This window comes from Plecotus auritus, assembly GCF_963455305.1.
Source record: "Plecotus auritus genome assembly, chromosome: 6".
Taxonomy (NCBI): Eukaryota; Metazoa; Chordata; class Mammalia; order Chiroptera; family Vespertilionidae; genus Plecotus; species Plecotus auritus.
Window position 1 is genome coordinate 148,600,428 of NC_137773.1, and position 15,667 is coordinate 148,616,094.

The window sequence follows — 15,667 nt, forward strand, 5'->3', positions numbered from 1 at the left end:
GAGAGAAATTTATAACTATTTAAAAACTAGTGGACCGGTGCATGAAATTTGTGCACATTAAAAGGGAATTAGCCCTAATTGGTTTGGCTCAGTGGATAGAGCATCGGCCTGCGAACTGAAAGGTCCCAGGTTTGATACCGGTCAAGGGCATGTACCTTGGTTGCAGGCACATCCCCAGTAGGAGGTGTGCAGGAGGCAGCTGATCAATGTTTCTCTCTCATCAATGTTTCTGACTCTCTATCCCTCTCCCTTCCTATCTGTAAAAAATCAATTAAAAAAATATATTAAAAAAAATAAAATAAAAGGGAATTAATTAGAGGAAATATTTTAATATTGCTATTTGCCCTTTCTCTATAACAGAAATGTCAGAGATGAAAGAAAATTAGTAAAATGTATATGAAAATCTTCCTCCTGTCAGAGTCTGGGGTGCACCATGGGACCCAGGGCCCAGTCCCCGCCCACCCGCGCATGCCTCGAAATTGTGCGAGACCCAGACCCAGCCGGCCCCACCCTCATTGGGCGAGGTCCAGACCAGGCTGGCCCCACCCCCGTCAAGCGCGCAGCCTCACGTCCCCTGGCCCAGTGGCAGGCAGGGGGCGCAGCCTCAGGTCCCCCGGCCCGGCGCCAGGTGGGGCCGCAGCCTCAGGTACCCCATCAAGCCTCGCCAGGTGAGGAGTGCAGCCTCAGAGCCCCCATCAAGCCCCACTGGGCAGGGGGCATGGCCTGAGGTCCCCTGTCAAGCCCCACTGGGTGGGGGCGCAGCCTCAGGTTCCCCCGACCTGGCGCCAGGGCAGGGGGCACGGCATCAGGTCCCCTGGCCCGGTGCTGGGGCGGTGGGTGCAGCCTCAGGTCCCCTGCCCTGGCCCAGCGCCACACAAGTCCCTAATGACTGCTCATTAAGGTTCATTACAGGAACTAAGCCTCCGCTGTGGGTGCAGCCATCTTGTGTTACAAAAAACCGCCCCCTCCACTGTGGGTGCCACCATCTTTGTTGCGACGTGATGGTCAATTTGCATGTTCCCTCTTTATTAGATATGTGAGAGAGATTAAAAATGGCTGCAGAGTAAGTAAATGCTACACAAACATGCTCTCAGGACCAAACTGGAATTACAACTAAAATACAAGAAAACAAGTAGGGAAACCAAGATGGCGGCAAAGGTAAGCACCTAAACTGCTGCCTCGCACAACAATTTCAAAACTGCAACTAAAAGACAGAACGTACATCATCCAGAACCACAGGAAGGCTGGCTGAGTGGAAATTCTACAACTAAAAGGAAAGAGAAAAGTTCAGGGATAATCAGAGGAGCGGCAAAGGGCTGAGGTACAGAGACATGCATGCAGAGAGGAAGGGCGGCTGAGTGCCTGGCTGACTTTCTCTGGCGGGAGAAGGAAGGAAGCTCCCGACTGCACTGAACCCCAGTTCTGGGCGAAACCCCGTGGACCCAGGCTCATACAGAGGGAGTCTGGACTGTCAGGTAGATAGAAAGGCACACGGAAACTCGGAGACTCCGGGGAGCCGCGGTGGGCAGGGGTCTGGAGGTGCACACGCGAGTGCTCACAGAGAAGACTGAATGCGGAGGTTGCCACAGGCATTCCCTAGCGGAAGGGAGTCGGAAGCTCCTGACTGCCCTGAACCCTAGTTCCGACTGCACTGAACCCCAGTTCCGGGCAAGCCCCTGGGGACCCACGCTCTTACAGGGGGAATTTGGACTGTCAGGTGGAAACTCAGGGGAGCCGCAGAAGGCAGAGGTCTGAAGGCCCACGCGCAAGGGCAGGGCTGACAGGAAGCCAAGACTGTCTGCCTGCCCTGAGACTCTGCCCCATCCAAGCTGAGCAAAGAGGCTTTTGCAATTTTGCAAGTCTAATCCTATAAGGCTGTCTCCAGCACCGAAAATCTCCCACTGTAGACACAGCTGATCCTCACAGCCAACTGGCCTGGAGGTCAATTCCTCCCAGTGATACCAACAACAATCAAGACTTAACTACAACAAGGCTGTACACACAGTCCACAAAGGGGTGCACCAAGAGTGTCCACCTCAGGTTAACTGGGGAGGCCGACCCACTGGGCCATATAGGAAACCTAGCACACAAATCTACCCTACCAACTCAGGGAAGCAGCCAAAATGCAGAGGCAAAGGAACAGATCACAAACGAAAGAAATGAAGGAAAACAAACGACTGGATATAGAATTCAAAACCACGGTTATAAGGCTTTTCAAGAATATCCTAGAAAAGGCCAATAAGTATAACAAGACCCTCGAAGATATGAAAAAGGACCAACTAGAAATTAAACATACACTGACTGAAATAAAAAATATTATACAGAGACCCAACAGACTAGAGGAACACAAGAATCAAGTCAAAGAATTGAAATACAAAGAAGCAAAAAACACTCAACTGAAAAAGCAAAAAGAAATAAAAATCCAAAAAGTTGAAGATAGTGTAAGAAGCCTCTGAGACAACTTCAAGCGTACCAACATCAGAATTATAGGGGTGCCATAAGAAGAGAGAGAGCAAGATACTGAAAACCTATTTGAAGAAATAATGACAGAAAACGTCCCCCACCTCGTCAAAGAAATAGACTTACAAGTCCAGGAAGCGCACAGAACCCCAAACAAAAGGAATCCAAAGAGGACCACACCAAGACACATCATAATTAAAATGCCAAGAGCAAAAGACAAAGAGAGAATCTTAAAAGCAGCAAGAGAAAAACAGTTAATTACCTACAAGGGAGCACCCATACGATTGTCAGCTGATTTCTCAACAGAAACTATGCAGGCCAGATGGGAGTGGCAATAAATATTCAAAGTGATGAATAGCAAGAACCTACAACCAAGATTACTCTACCCAGCAAAGCTATCATTCAGAATTGAAGGGCAGATAAAGAGCTTCACAGATAAGAAAAAGCTAAAGGAGTTCACCACCACCAAACCAGTATTTTATGAAATTCTGAAAGGTATTCTTTAAGAAGAGGAAGAAGAAAAAGGTAAAGATAAAAATCATGAACAAAAAATACATATCTATCAACAAGTGAACGTAAAATTCAAGTGAATTAAAAATCTGCGGAACAGAATAATCTGGTGAATACAATAGAATCAGGGGCATAGAAAGGGAGTGGACTAATAATTCTCAGGGGGAAAGGGGTATGGAGGGTGCAGGAAGAGACTGGACAAAAATCGTACACCTATGTATGAGGTCAGTGTGGGGGGAGATAAGGGCAAAGGGTGGGGTGGGAACCGGGTGGAGGGGAGCTATTGGGGGAAAAAGGAGAAACAATTCTAATCTGAACAATAAAGATTTATTAAATTTAAATATAAATAAATAAATAAATAAAATTCAAGTGAATTAAAAATCTGAGGAACAGAATAAACTGGTGAATATAATAGAATCAGGGGCATAGAAAGGGAGTGGACTGATAATTCTCAGGGGGAAAGGGGTATGGGGGGTGTAGGAAGAGACTGGACAAAAATCGTACACCTATGGATGAGGACAGTGTGGGGGAGGTAAAAGCAGAGGGTGGGGTGGGAACCAGGTGGAGGGGAGCTATGGGGGGAAAAGGAGAAACAATTGTAATAATCTGAACAATAAAGATTAATTTAAATAAATTAAATTAAATTAAATAAATAAAATACAAGAAAACATTGTAAATCAGTGGTTCTCAACCTTTCTAATGCTGCGACCCTTTAATACAGTTCCTCATGTTGTGGTGACCCCAATCATAAAATTATTTTCGTTGCTACTTCATAACTGTAATTTTGCTACTGTTATGAATCGTAATGTAAATATCTGTGTTTTCCGATGGTCTTAGGTGACCCTGCTAGCGGTTCTCAACCTATGGGTTATAACCCACAGGTTGAGAACCGCTGCTGTAGAGCAGCTATCTGCCAGGGAGACATGGCTGGAAGTGCAGGCACCCTATTAAAGGGCCAATGCAAATAATCTCATATGCAGCCACTCACCTTGTGCTCCAGTAGAGGTGGGGCAGAGTAGACTGGAGCTGTGTGACCAGAAGCCAGGTTTGGGGACTCTGGGATTAGAGCTCAAAAAGCAGACACCTTGTTTTTCTGTGCTGAGTCATTCCCTCATGCTATAGAGGTCATCTTTCTCAGGCAGACCTCTGCTATCTGGGCGGTTTTGCCTGGGGGGAAACAGTCAACCCACCCTTTTGGAAAACACCTTGCCGCACAGTGTGGAGACTCTGAGGCCCATTAAGAGACCAAGAATAACAATTAGCCTCCAGGCAGAAGCAAGTGCCATATCCTGTTGGAAAAACTCTCACCACACCTGTGGATGATTGCCTGAGGGCTACTCAAGACTGAATCCAATCAGTCTGCTAGCAGAGGCAGTCTCTGGAGGCCTTGAGTCTTTATGCCTGATAAAATTAGTCAGAAACAGCATTTGACACTGTCCTGCACTAGAGATTGAGGCATCACAGATCTACCTAATACACAGTTACAAACCCAAACAGGTGGCCAAAATGGGGAAACAAAAAAAAAAAAAGAACAAGATAATTCTCCAGAAGAAAAGATACATAAAATGGAGATAAAAAATTTATCTGATAGAGAGTTCAGAATAATGATGGTAAAGATGCTCCACAGCATGAGAAAAGAAATAGTAACTATGAAAAAGGAACAGTTGAAAATAAAGAATGACAGCACTAATAAAGAACACGCTGGAAGAAATACACAGCAGATTAAGGGAAGCTGAGGATCAGATCAGTGAATTAGAAGACAGGGTAGAAAAAAAACAATCAGAGAACCAAAAAGAAATATCAATTAAAAACCAGGAGGACAGCTTAAGGGAGCTGTGGGACAACATGAAATGAAACAATATTCGCATAGTAAGTGTGCCAGAAGAGGAAGAGAGAGAGCAAGGGATAGAGACCATGTTTGAAGAAATAATGGCAGCCTGGCTGGTGTAGCCAGCAACTGAACGTCGACCCAAGAACCAAGAGGTTGCTGGTTCGATTCCTTGTCAGGGCTCATGCCTGGGTTGCAGACTTGATCCCCAGTGGGGGCTGTGCAGGAGGCAGCCAACTGATAACCTCCTCTCTGATCGATGTTTCTATCTCTCTATTCCTCTCCCTTCCTCTCTCGCTAAATATCAATAAAAATATATTTAAAAAGAAAAAAAGAATGGCAGAAAACTTCCCTAACCTGATGAAGGAAAAAGTCACAGTTCAAGAGGCACAGAAAGTCCCAAGCAAGAAAAACCCAAGCAGGCCCATGGCCACACACACAAAATTAAAATGCAAAAAATTAAAGACAAATAGAGAATCTTAAAGGCAGTAAGAGAAAAACAACTTGTTACCTACAAAGGAGCTCCCACAAGGCTGTCAGCTGATTTCTCATCAGAAACTTTACAGGCCAGAAGGGAAAGGCATGAAGTATTCAAAGTAATGGAAAGCAAGGATCTGAAACCAAGACTACTATCTCCAGCAAGGCTATCATTCAAAATAGATGGTGAAATAATGAGTTTCCCAGACAAAGAAAGGCTAAAGGAGTTTATTACCACCAAGCCAGCATGACAAGAAATGCTAAAGAAATTGCTGTAATGAGAAGAAGAAAGAGAGAGAGAAACCTAAGCATACAGAATTAAAATGGCAATAAATAAGTACCTATCAATAATAACCTTAAATGTAAATGGTTTAAATGCTCCAATCAAAATACATAGGGTAGCTAAATGGACACAAAAACATGACCCAACTATATGCTTTCTACAAGAGACCCAGCTCAGAACAAAAAACCTACACAGCATGAGAGTGAAGGGATAGAAAAAACTTTTCCATGTGAATGGCAACAGAAAAAAAACTGGCATAGCAATACTCATATCTGACAAAATAGGCCATCACAAGAGACAACAAAGGTTACTACATAATACTAAAAGGATCGATCCAATAAGAGGATATAATCCTGGTAAACAGATATGCAACCCAATATAGAAGTACCTAAATATATAAAAAAAACTTGTAGAGGATTTTAAGGGAGAGATCCACAATAAGTCATAGTAGGGGACTTTAACACCACGCTGACTGCACTGGATAGATCTTTCACACAAAAAATTAACAAGGAAACAGATGGATTTAATTGACATTTATAGAACATTTCACCCCATAGCTGCAGAATATATATTCTTCTCAAGTGTACATGGGTCATTCTCAAAGATAGACCACGTTAGGACACAAACCAAGTCTCTACAAGTTCAAGAAGATTAAAACCATATCAAGTATCTTCTCAGATCACAATGGAATGAAATTAGAAATCAACTACAGTAAAAACACTCAAAAACATTCCAATACCTGGAGGCCAAATAGCATGTTATTAAATTATTAATGGGTCACCAATGAGATCAAGAAAGAAATAAAATAATTCCTTGAAACAAATGAAAATGAACACACAACAACCCCAAATCTCTAGAACACAGCAAAAGCAATCCTGAGAAGAAAGTTCATAGCACTACAGCCCTACCTAAAAAAATAAGAAAAATTAATAATAAACTCTTTAACCCTACAACTTAAAGTATTAGAAAAAGAACACAAGAAAAGCCCAGAGTAAGTAGAAGGAAGGAAATAATAAAGATCAGAACAGAAATAAATGACATAGAAATTAAAAAAACAGTATAAAAGATAAATGAAACCAAGAGTTGGTTCCTTGAAAAAATAAACAGGATTGATGGACCATTAGCCGGACTCATCAAGAAACAGAGAGGGCCCAAATAACTAAAATCAGAAACAAAAGCAGCAAAGTAACAATGGACACCATAGAAATACAAAGGCTTGTAAAAAAAAAAAAACACTATGAACAACCATATGCCAACAAGCTGGACAACATGGACAAAATGGACAAATTCCTAGAAAAATACAACCTCCCAAAACTGAATCAGGAATGATCAGAAAACCTGAACAGGCCAACAACAACTGATGAAATAGAAGCAATAATCACCCGGCCAGTATGGCTCAGTGGTTGAGCATCGACCTATGAACCTGAAGGTCAGGGTTCGATTCACAGTCAGGGCACATGCCCGGGTTACAGGCTCAATCCCCAGTGTGGGGTCTGCCAGAGGCAGCCAATCAATGATTCTCTCTCAGCATTGATGTTTCTCTCTCTCTCTCTCTCTCTCTCTCTCTCTCTCTCTCTCTCTCTCTCTACTCTTTCCTCTCTGAAATCAATAAAAATATATTTTAAAAAATTAAAAGAAAGAAGTGGTAATCAAAAAACTCCCAGTAAACAAAAGCCCTGGTCCGGATGGCTTCACAGGAGAGTGTTACCAAACATTCAAAGAATTAACACCTGTACTCCTCAAACTATTCCAAAAAATCCAAGAGTAAGGAAGACTTCCAAGCTCTTTTTATGAGGCCAGCATTACTCTAATTCCAAAACCAGAAAAAGACACCACAAAGATTACAGGCCAATATCCCTGATGAACACAGATGCTAAAATCCTCAACAAAATATTAGCAAATCAGATTCAGCAATATATTAAAAAGATTATACACCATGACCAAATAGGATTTATTCCAGGGGTGCAAGGCTGGTACAATATTCACAAATCAAAGAGGCCCACACCAAGACACATCATAATTAAAATGTCAAGGGTTGGAGAGAAAAAGATGGCAGCACAGGTAAACACCTAAACTGCTGCCTCGCACAACAATATCAAAACTACAACTAAAAGACAAAACGGACACCATCCAGAACCACAGGAAAGCTGGCTGAGTGGAAATTCTACAACTAGAAGAAAAGAGGAAAGCACATGGAGACTCAGAGGAGCTGCAAAAGGCTGAGGTACGGAGACTCGCACACAGAGAGGACAGGCGGCTGTGTGCATGGGCGGCTGAGAGCACGGCTGGCTTTCTAAAGTGGGAGGGAGAAGGAAGCTCCCGACTGCACTGAACTCCAGTCCTGAGTGAGACGCTGGGAAACCAGACTCATTCGGTGGGAAACTGGACTGTCAGAAAAAGAGAAAGCACACTAAGACTCAGGGGAGCTACGGAAGGCAGAGGTCTGGAGGCGCGCACGCACAGAGAGGACTGACTGCTGAATGCATAGGAGGCTAAGTGCACAGCTGGATTTCTAAAGTGAAGGGAGACTGAAGCTCCCGACTGCGCTGAACTCCAGTTCCGGGCAAGTTTCTGGGAACCCCGACTCATTCGGGGAGAAACTGGACTGTCTGGCAGCGGGCAAAACTCGAAGGCGGCTTTCTCTCAGAGGTGATTGCAGTGATTACCGAGGGACACTGAGACACAGGGGCCTCATAGGGCAGGGCTGATGGGAAACCAAGGCTGTCTGCTCCGCCCTGAGACTCCACCCCATCCAAGCTGAGCACAGAGGCTTTAGCAATTTTGCAAGTCTTGCCTCATAAGAGTGTCTTCAGCACAGAAGTTCTCCCAGCATAGACACAGCTGATCCTCACAGCCAATTGGCCTGGAGGTCAATTCTTCCCAGTGGTACCAACAACAATCAAGACTTAACTACAACAAGGCTGAGCACACAGTCCACAAAGGAGTGCACCAAGAGTGTCAACCTCAGGTAACTGGGGAGGCTGAGCCACTGTGCCCTAGAGGACACCTACCACACAAAGCTACTCTACCAACTCAGGGAAGCAACGAAAATACAGAGACAAAGAAACAGATCACAAATGAAATAAATGGAGGAAAACAAACGACTGGATATAGAGTTCAAAACCACGGTTATAAGGTTTTTCAAGAATTTCCTAGAAAAGACCAATAAATTTAGCGAGATCCTCGAGGATATGAAAAAGGACCAACTAGAAATTAAACACACACTGACTGAAATAAAAAATATTATACAGAGACCTAACAGCAGACTAGAGGACCGCAAGAATCAAGTCAAAGAGTTGAAATACAAAGAAACAAAAAACACTCAGCCAGAAAAGCAAAAAGAAAAAAGAATCCAAAAACTTGGAAGATAGTGTAAGGAGCCTCTGGGACAACCTCAAGCATACCAACATCAGAATTATGGGGGTGCCAGAAGAAGAGAGAGAGCAAGATACTGAAAACCTATTTGAAGAAATAATGACAGAAAACTTCCCCCACCTGGTGAAAGAAATAGACTTACAAGTCCAGGAAGCGCAGAGAACCCCAAACAAAAGGAATCCAAAGAGGACCACACCAAGACACATCAAAATTAAAATGCCAAGAGCAAAAGACAAAGAGAAGAATATTAAAAGCAGCAAGAGAAAAACAATTAATTACTACAAGGGAGCACCCATACAATTGTCAACTGATTTCTCAACAGAAACTATGCAGGCCAGATGGGAGTGGCAATAAATATTCAAAGTGATGAATAGCAAGAACCTACAACCAAGATTACTCTACCCAGCAAAGCTATCATTCAGAATTGAAGGGCAGATAAAGAGCTTCACAGATTAAAAAAAAGCTAAAGGAGTTCATCACCACCAAACCAGTATTATATGAAATGCTGAGAGGTATTCTTTAAGAAGAGGAAGAAGAAGAAAAAGGTAAAGATAAAAATTATGAACAACAAATACATGTCTATCAACAAGTGAATCTAAAAATCAAGTGAATAAAAAATCTGATGAACAGAATAATCTGGTGAATATAATAGAATCGGGGCATAGAAAGGGAATGGACTGACAATTCTCGGGGGGAAAGGGGTGTGGGAGGTGCGGGAAGAGACTGGACAAAAAGCGTACACCTATGGATGAGGACAGTGGGGGGAAGGTAAGGGCAGAGAGAGGGGTGGGAACCGGGTGGAAGGGAGCTATGGGGGGGAAAAAGAGGAACAATTGTAATAATCTGAAAAATAAAGATTAAATTTAAAAAAATAAAACTACAAAAAAAATTAAAATAACATGTCAAGGGTTAAAGACAAAGAACGATTCTGAAAAGCAGTTAGCTACCTACAAGGGAGCACCCATACGACTGTCAGCTGATTTCTCAACAGAAACACTGCAGGCCAGAAAGGAGTAGAAAGAAATACTCAAAGTAATGAATAGCAAGGATCTACAACCAAGATTACTCTACCTAGCAAAGCTATCATTTAAGGTCAGATAAAGAGCTTCATAGACAAGGAAAAGCTAAAGGAGTTCATCAGCACCAAACCACTATTACATGAAATGTTGAAGCATATTCTTTAAGAAGAGGAAGAAGAAGAAAAAAGATCATAAATATGAATAATAAAATGGCAATTAATACATATCTATCAACAATTGAATCTAAAAATCAAATAAATCTAATTAAACAAGAAATCTAATGAACAAAATAAACTGATGAGTAAATTAGAATCAGATGCATGGAAACGTGGAATAAACTGACAAATCTCAGAGGGTAGGGGAGTTGGGGGGCGGTAAGAGATTAACCAAAGATCTTATATGCATTACCTATGGACACAGACAATAAGGTGGTGAAGGCCTGGAGCAGGGTGGGAACCAGGTGGAGGGGGGGCAATGGGGAATAAAAAAGGGAACATCTGTAATACTTTCAACAACAAAGATTTAAATAAGTAAACAAATAAGACATAAAGACCAATGGAACAGACATAGCCCAAAAATCAAGAGCCCAGAAATAAATCCTCACATATAAAGTCAACTAATATTTGACAAAGGAGCCAAGAATATTCAATAGGGAAAGACAGTCTCTTCAATAACTGATGGTGGGAAAACTGGACAGCCACATGTAGAAGAATAAAATTGGGCCCATATCTTTCACCACTCAGAAAAATTAACTTGAAACGAATGCAATACTTAAAGACCTGAATCCATAAAACTCCTAGAAAAAAAACATAAGGAAAATACTCCTTGACAATTGCCTTGGCAACAATTTTTATGGATAAGATACCAAAGGCACAAGCAACAAAAGCAAAATACAGTAAGTGGAACTACATCAAACCAAATAGCTTCTGCACAGCAAAATAATCAACAAGTTGAAAAGGCAACCAACCTAATAAAATATTGGCAGCCCAGCCAGGTGGCTCAATTGGTTGAGCGCCATCCCATGCACCAAAAAAGTTATGGTTTCAATTCCCAATCAGAGCACACACCTAGGTTGCGCATTCAATCCATGGTTGGGGTGCATACTGGAGGCAACCAACCGATGTTTTTCTCTCACATTGATGTTCCCCTCTCTCGAATATCAATTTTTTAAACAATCCTTGAGTGATGATTAATATATATATATATATATATATATATATATATATATATACACATATATATATGCAAATTATGTATCTGATAAGGAGTTAATATCCAAAATACATAAAGAACTCATACAATAGCCAAAAAAAATCCAATTAAAAAATAAGCAGAAAATCTAAATAGATAATTTTTCCAAAGAAGATATACAAATGGTACATGAAAAGATACTCAACATCATTCATCATCATAAAAATTCAAATCAAAACCACAATGAGGTATCATCTCACACTTGTTCTATCTTACCTTTTCAAGTACAGGAATTCTAACAAGCATTGGCACGGATGTGGAGAAAATGTGACCCTTGTGCACTCTTGGTAGGACTAAACTGATACAGCCACTATGGAAAACAGTATGGAAGTCCCTCAAAAAATTAAAACTGGAATTATCATATGATGCAGCAACCTTACTTCTGGGTATATATCCAAAGAAAATGAAATCAGGACCTTGAAGAGATATCTACACTCCCATGTTTGTTGCAGCATTATTCACAATAGCCAAATATGGTAACAACCATTGATGAATAAAGACAATGTGACACAAACATACATACATACACACATACACACAAATATTATTCCATTGGATATCCACAGCCATATAGACAAAGAAAATGTGATACATATATACATACACACAAATTACAGAATATTACTCCACCATGAGAAAGAAGGAAATCCTGACATTTGTGACATGAATGGACTATGAGGACATTTCACTTAGCATAGTGAAGTAAGTCAGAGAACAATAATGTATGATCTCACTCATATCTGGAATCTAAAAAATGCTGAACTCATAGAAACAAGAGGGTCAAATGGTGGCTACCAGGGGCTGGGAGGTAGGAGAAATTGGGAAATGTTGGTTAAAGGGTACAAATTTCCAATAATAAGATGAATAAATTCTAGGGATCTAATGTACAACATGTTGACTATAGTTAACAACTAGAGGCCCAGTGCACGAAATTCGAGCACTGTGGGGAGGGTGTGTCCCTCAGACGGCCTGCACCCTCTCGCAGTCTAGGACCCCTTGGGGGATGTCCGTCTGACAGCGGGCCTAAGCCGGCAGTCGGACATCCCTCTCTCAGTCCGGGACCCCTCACTCCTTACCGCCTGCATGCTCGCTCCTTACCTCTCGACTCGCTGCTCCTTAGCATTGCCACGGAGGGGGAAGAAGCTCCAGCCACTGCCACTGCATTCGCCAGCCATGAGCCTGGCTTCTGGCTGAGCGGCGCTCCCCCTGTGAGAGTGCACTGACCATGAGGGGGCAGCTCCTGCATTGAGCATCTGCCTTCTGGTGGTCAGTGCACATCAGAGTGACTGGTCATTCCGCCATAACGGTCGCTTAGAGTTTTATTATATAGATGGAACTACCTGACAGTCAATGTGCCCCCTTGAGGGGTCCCAGATTGCTAGAGGACACAGGCCAGGCCAAGAGACCCCCACCGGTGCACAATTGGGGCCAGGGAGGAACGTGGGAGGTTGGCCAGCCAGGGAGGGACCGTGGGAGGGCTCCTGGGCATGTCTGGCATGTCTGGCCTGTCTCGCTCAGTCCCAATCGGCCGGACCCCAGCAGCAAGCTAACCTACTGGTCAGAGTCTGCCCCCTGGTGGTCAGTGCACATCATAGCAAGCGGTTGAGCAGCCTTAGCATATCATTAGCATATTATGCTTTGATTGGTTGAACGGATGACCAGACACTGGTGCATATCAGACTTTTATTATATAGGATACTGTATTATATACTCAAAAGTTGCTAAGAGAGTGGGTCTTAAATGTTCTTGCCACAGAAAAGAAATAGTAATTGTGTGAGGTAATGAAGGTGTTAGCTTAACTCAAGCATGTCAAACTGAAAGGCTAACAGGCTAAATAAACAAGGTTTAAGTTTATGTGGGCTGCAAAAAAACAAAAGCTTAAATTTGCATAGAAACATAGGTTTATTTCAATAGAGACATGCTGAATACAAAGGGCTAAAATAAATGAGTAATCGTTAACATAAAATAGAACATTTTAATAAAAATTAATGTTTTTCTTGAACATTAACTTATCAGACACTGAATAACTGCATAAATTAATAAGCGTAACACAAACCCATTTTTCTTGTTCTCCAAAAGCAAAATATGTCCTGTTGCGCACACCAAACAAGTCAGTACAAGACTAATGAAGTGGCAATTGGCTACTAAAATATGCTAGTATGAGTGGAGATAAATGGTGCACCTGCATGTAAAGCACGTAAGGGAAATGAATGCAGCACGATTATCGTAATCAGTCATTAGCTAACGTTGCAGTTCGTTATTAATAACTAGAGGCCCGGTGCACAATATTTGTGCACTGGAGGTGAGGGGTCCCTCAGCCCGGCCTGTGCCCTCTCACAGTCCAGGAACCCCATGATCGATCACCCCAAAAAGGTAGGCCCCACCCACCCATCCAGGGCTCCTCGATGGATCACCCCAAAGAGGTAGGCCCTGCCCACCTGGCCAGGGCTCCGCAATTGATCACTGCGCAGAGGAAGGCCCTGCCCACCCAGCCGGGACTCCGTGATTGATTGCAGCACAGAGGGAGGCCCTGCCCACCCTGCCAAGGTTCTGCAATTGATCACTGCGCAGAGGAAGGCCCTGCCCACCCTGCCAGGACTCTGCAATTGATCGCCGCACAGAGGGAGGCTGACCAATCGCATCGCACCTGCCTTGGCTGGCCTGGCACCAGTGCATGTCATAGCATGGTCGTCTGGAAAGTTGTCCGGACAGTCATCCAGACGATCATTCTGCTGTTCAGTCATTCAGTCAATTTGCATATTACGTTTTTATTATTATAGATTATGTATAACAGAATATTGTAAAAATTAAGTTACAAAATTTTTATTAAAATGTTTTTTACATACCGTTATATTGGCTGGGCCACAAAAATATTTGTTGTGGGCCACATGCAGCCCATGGGCCGTGAGTTTGACATGCTTGGCTTAACTAATGCTATGGTGCTAATCATCCTATCTAATAAAGAGGGAATATGCTGATTGACCATCACTCCATCACAAAGGTGGTTGCACCCACAGCTGAGGCCAAGTTCCCATAAGGAGCCTTAACGAGCAATCAGCAGGGACCTGAGGCTACGCCCTCCCCTACCCCTGTGGGGCTTGACAGGGGATCTCAGGCCATGCCCCCCACCCAGCAGGGCTTGACAGGGGACCTCAGGCCATGCCCCCCACCTAGCAGGGCTTGACAGGGGACCTCAAGGTGCACTTCCCGTCCTGGTGCTGGACTAGGGGACCTTAGGCTGCTCCTCCCGCCCCAGGGCCAGGCCGGGGGACCTCAGGCCGCACCCCCAACAGGTGGGGTTTGACAGGGGACTTCAAGCCGTGCCCCCCACCCAGCAGGGCTTGACAAGGGACCTCAGGCTGCGCCCCCCTCCTGGTGCTGGGCCGGGAGACCTGATGCTGCGCCTCCCCACCTGGCGGGGCTTGACGGGGGACCTCAAGCCATGCCCCCCATCCAGCGGGGCTTGACAGGGGATCTCAGGCTGTGTCCCCCACCCAGCAGGGCTTGATGGAGGACCTCAAGGCACGCCCCCCACCCCAGTCTGGGCTGGGGGACCTCAGGCCACGCCCCCCATCCTGGTGCTGGGCCAGGGGACCTGAGGCTACGCCCCCTGCCTGGCAGGGCTTGACAAGGGTGGGACTGGCCGGGTCTGGATCTAGCCCAATGCGGGGTGTGGAAGGGGCCGGGTCTGGGTCTCATGCAATTTTGAGGTGCATGTGGGTGGGCGGGGACTTGACTCTGGGTCCCGTGGTAAGCCCCAGACTCTGACAGGAGGAAGGTTTTCATACACATTTTACTAATTTTCTTTCATCTCTGACACTTCTATTATAGAGAAAGGGCAAATAGCAATATTAAATTATTTCCTCTAATTAATCCCCTTTTAATGTGCATGAATTTCATGCACCGTGTCACTAGTTCTGTAATATGTAACTGTATCAAATCAGCATGTTGTGCACCTTAGGCTTACACAATGTTATATCTCAATTACCTCTCAATAAAGCTGGAAAAATTAAAAATAAGAGAAAGCAGTTTAGAGTGAAATAATAATAGAAACCAAGATAGTAGGGCTAAAGATGTGAGAAGAAATGCCAGAGTGTGGCATCATGGAAGCCAAAGGAAAAGAATGTTGCTGAAAATGTGAGGAAAATAAAAGTTACAGAGCATTTATAGTGACATAGATGTCACTGATTACCTTAGAGAAACAGGTTTAGTGGACTGAGGGGCAGAGAGGTAAATTAAAATGTGTTAAGGAGAGGACAGGAAGATAGAAATAGGACAATAGCCACAGAGAGATACAGATTAAGGGAGGACTTTTGTCTTTGTTCTGAAGATAGGAAAGCCCTGGACATGGATGGATAAGTTCTGATGGGAGGATCTAGAGTACCAAGGGAGACACTGAAAATAGTATGTAAGAGAAAAGAACTGATAGGATAAGGCCACTAAAAAGAGTTGTATTCAGCAATG

The 15,667-nt window shown here is 43.6% G+C and overlaps 1 protein-coding gene across 3 annotated transcripts in view; it reads right to left on the reverse strand.

Annotated features, from left to right (window-relative positions):
* The window catches only part of PCCB (propionyl-CoA carboxylase subunit beta), an 88,302-nt gene that overhangs the window by 32,475 nt on the left and 40,160 nt on the right, over positions 1-15,667 (reverse strand). The window lies entirely within an intron of this gene.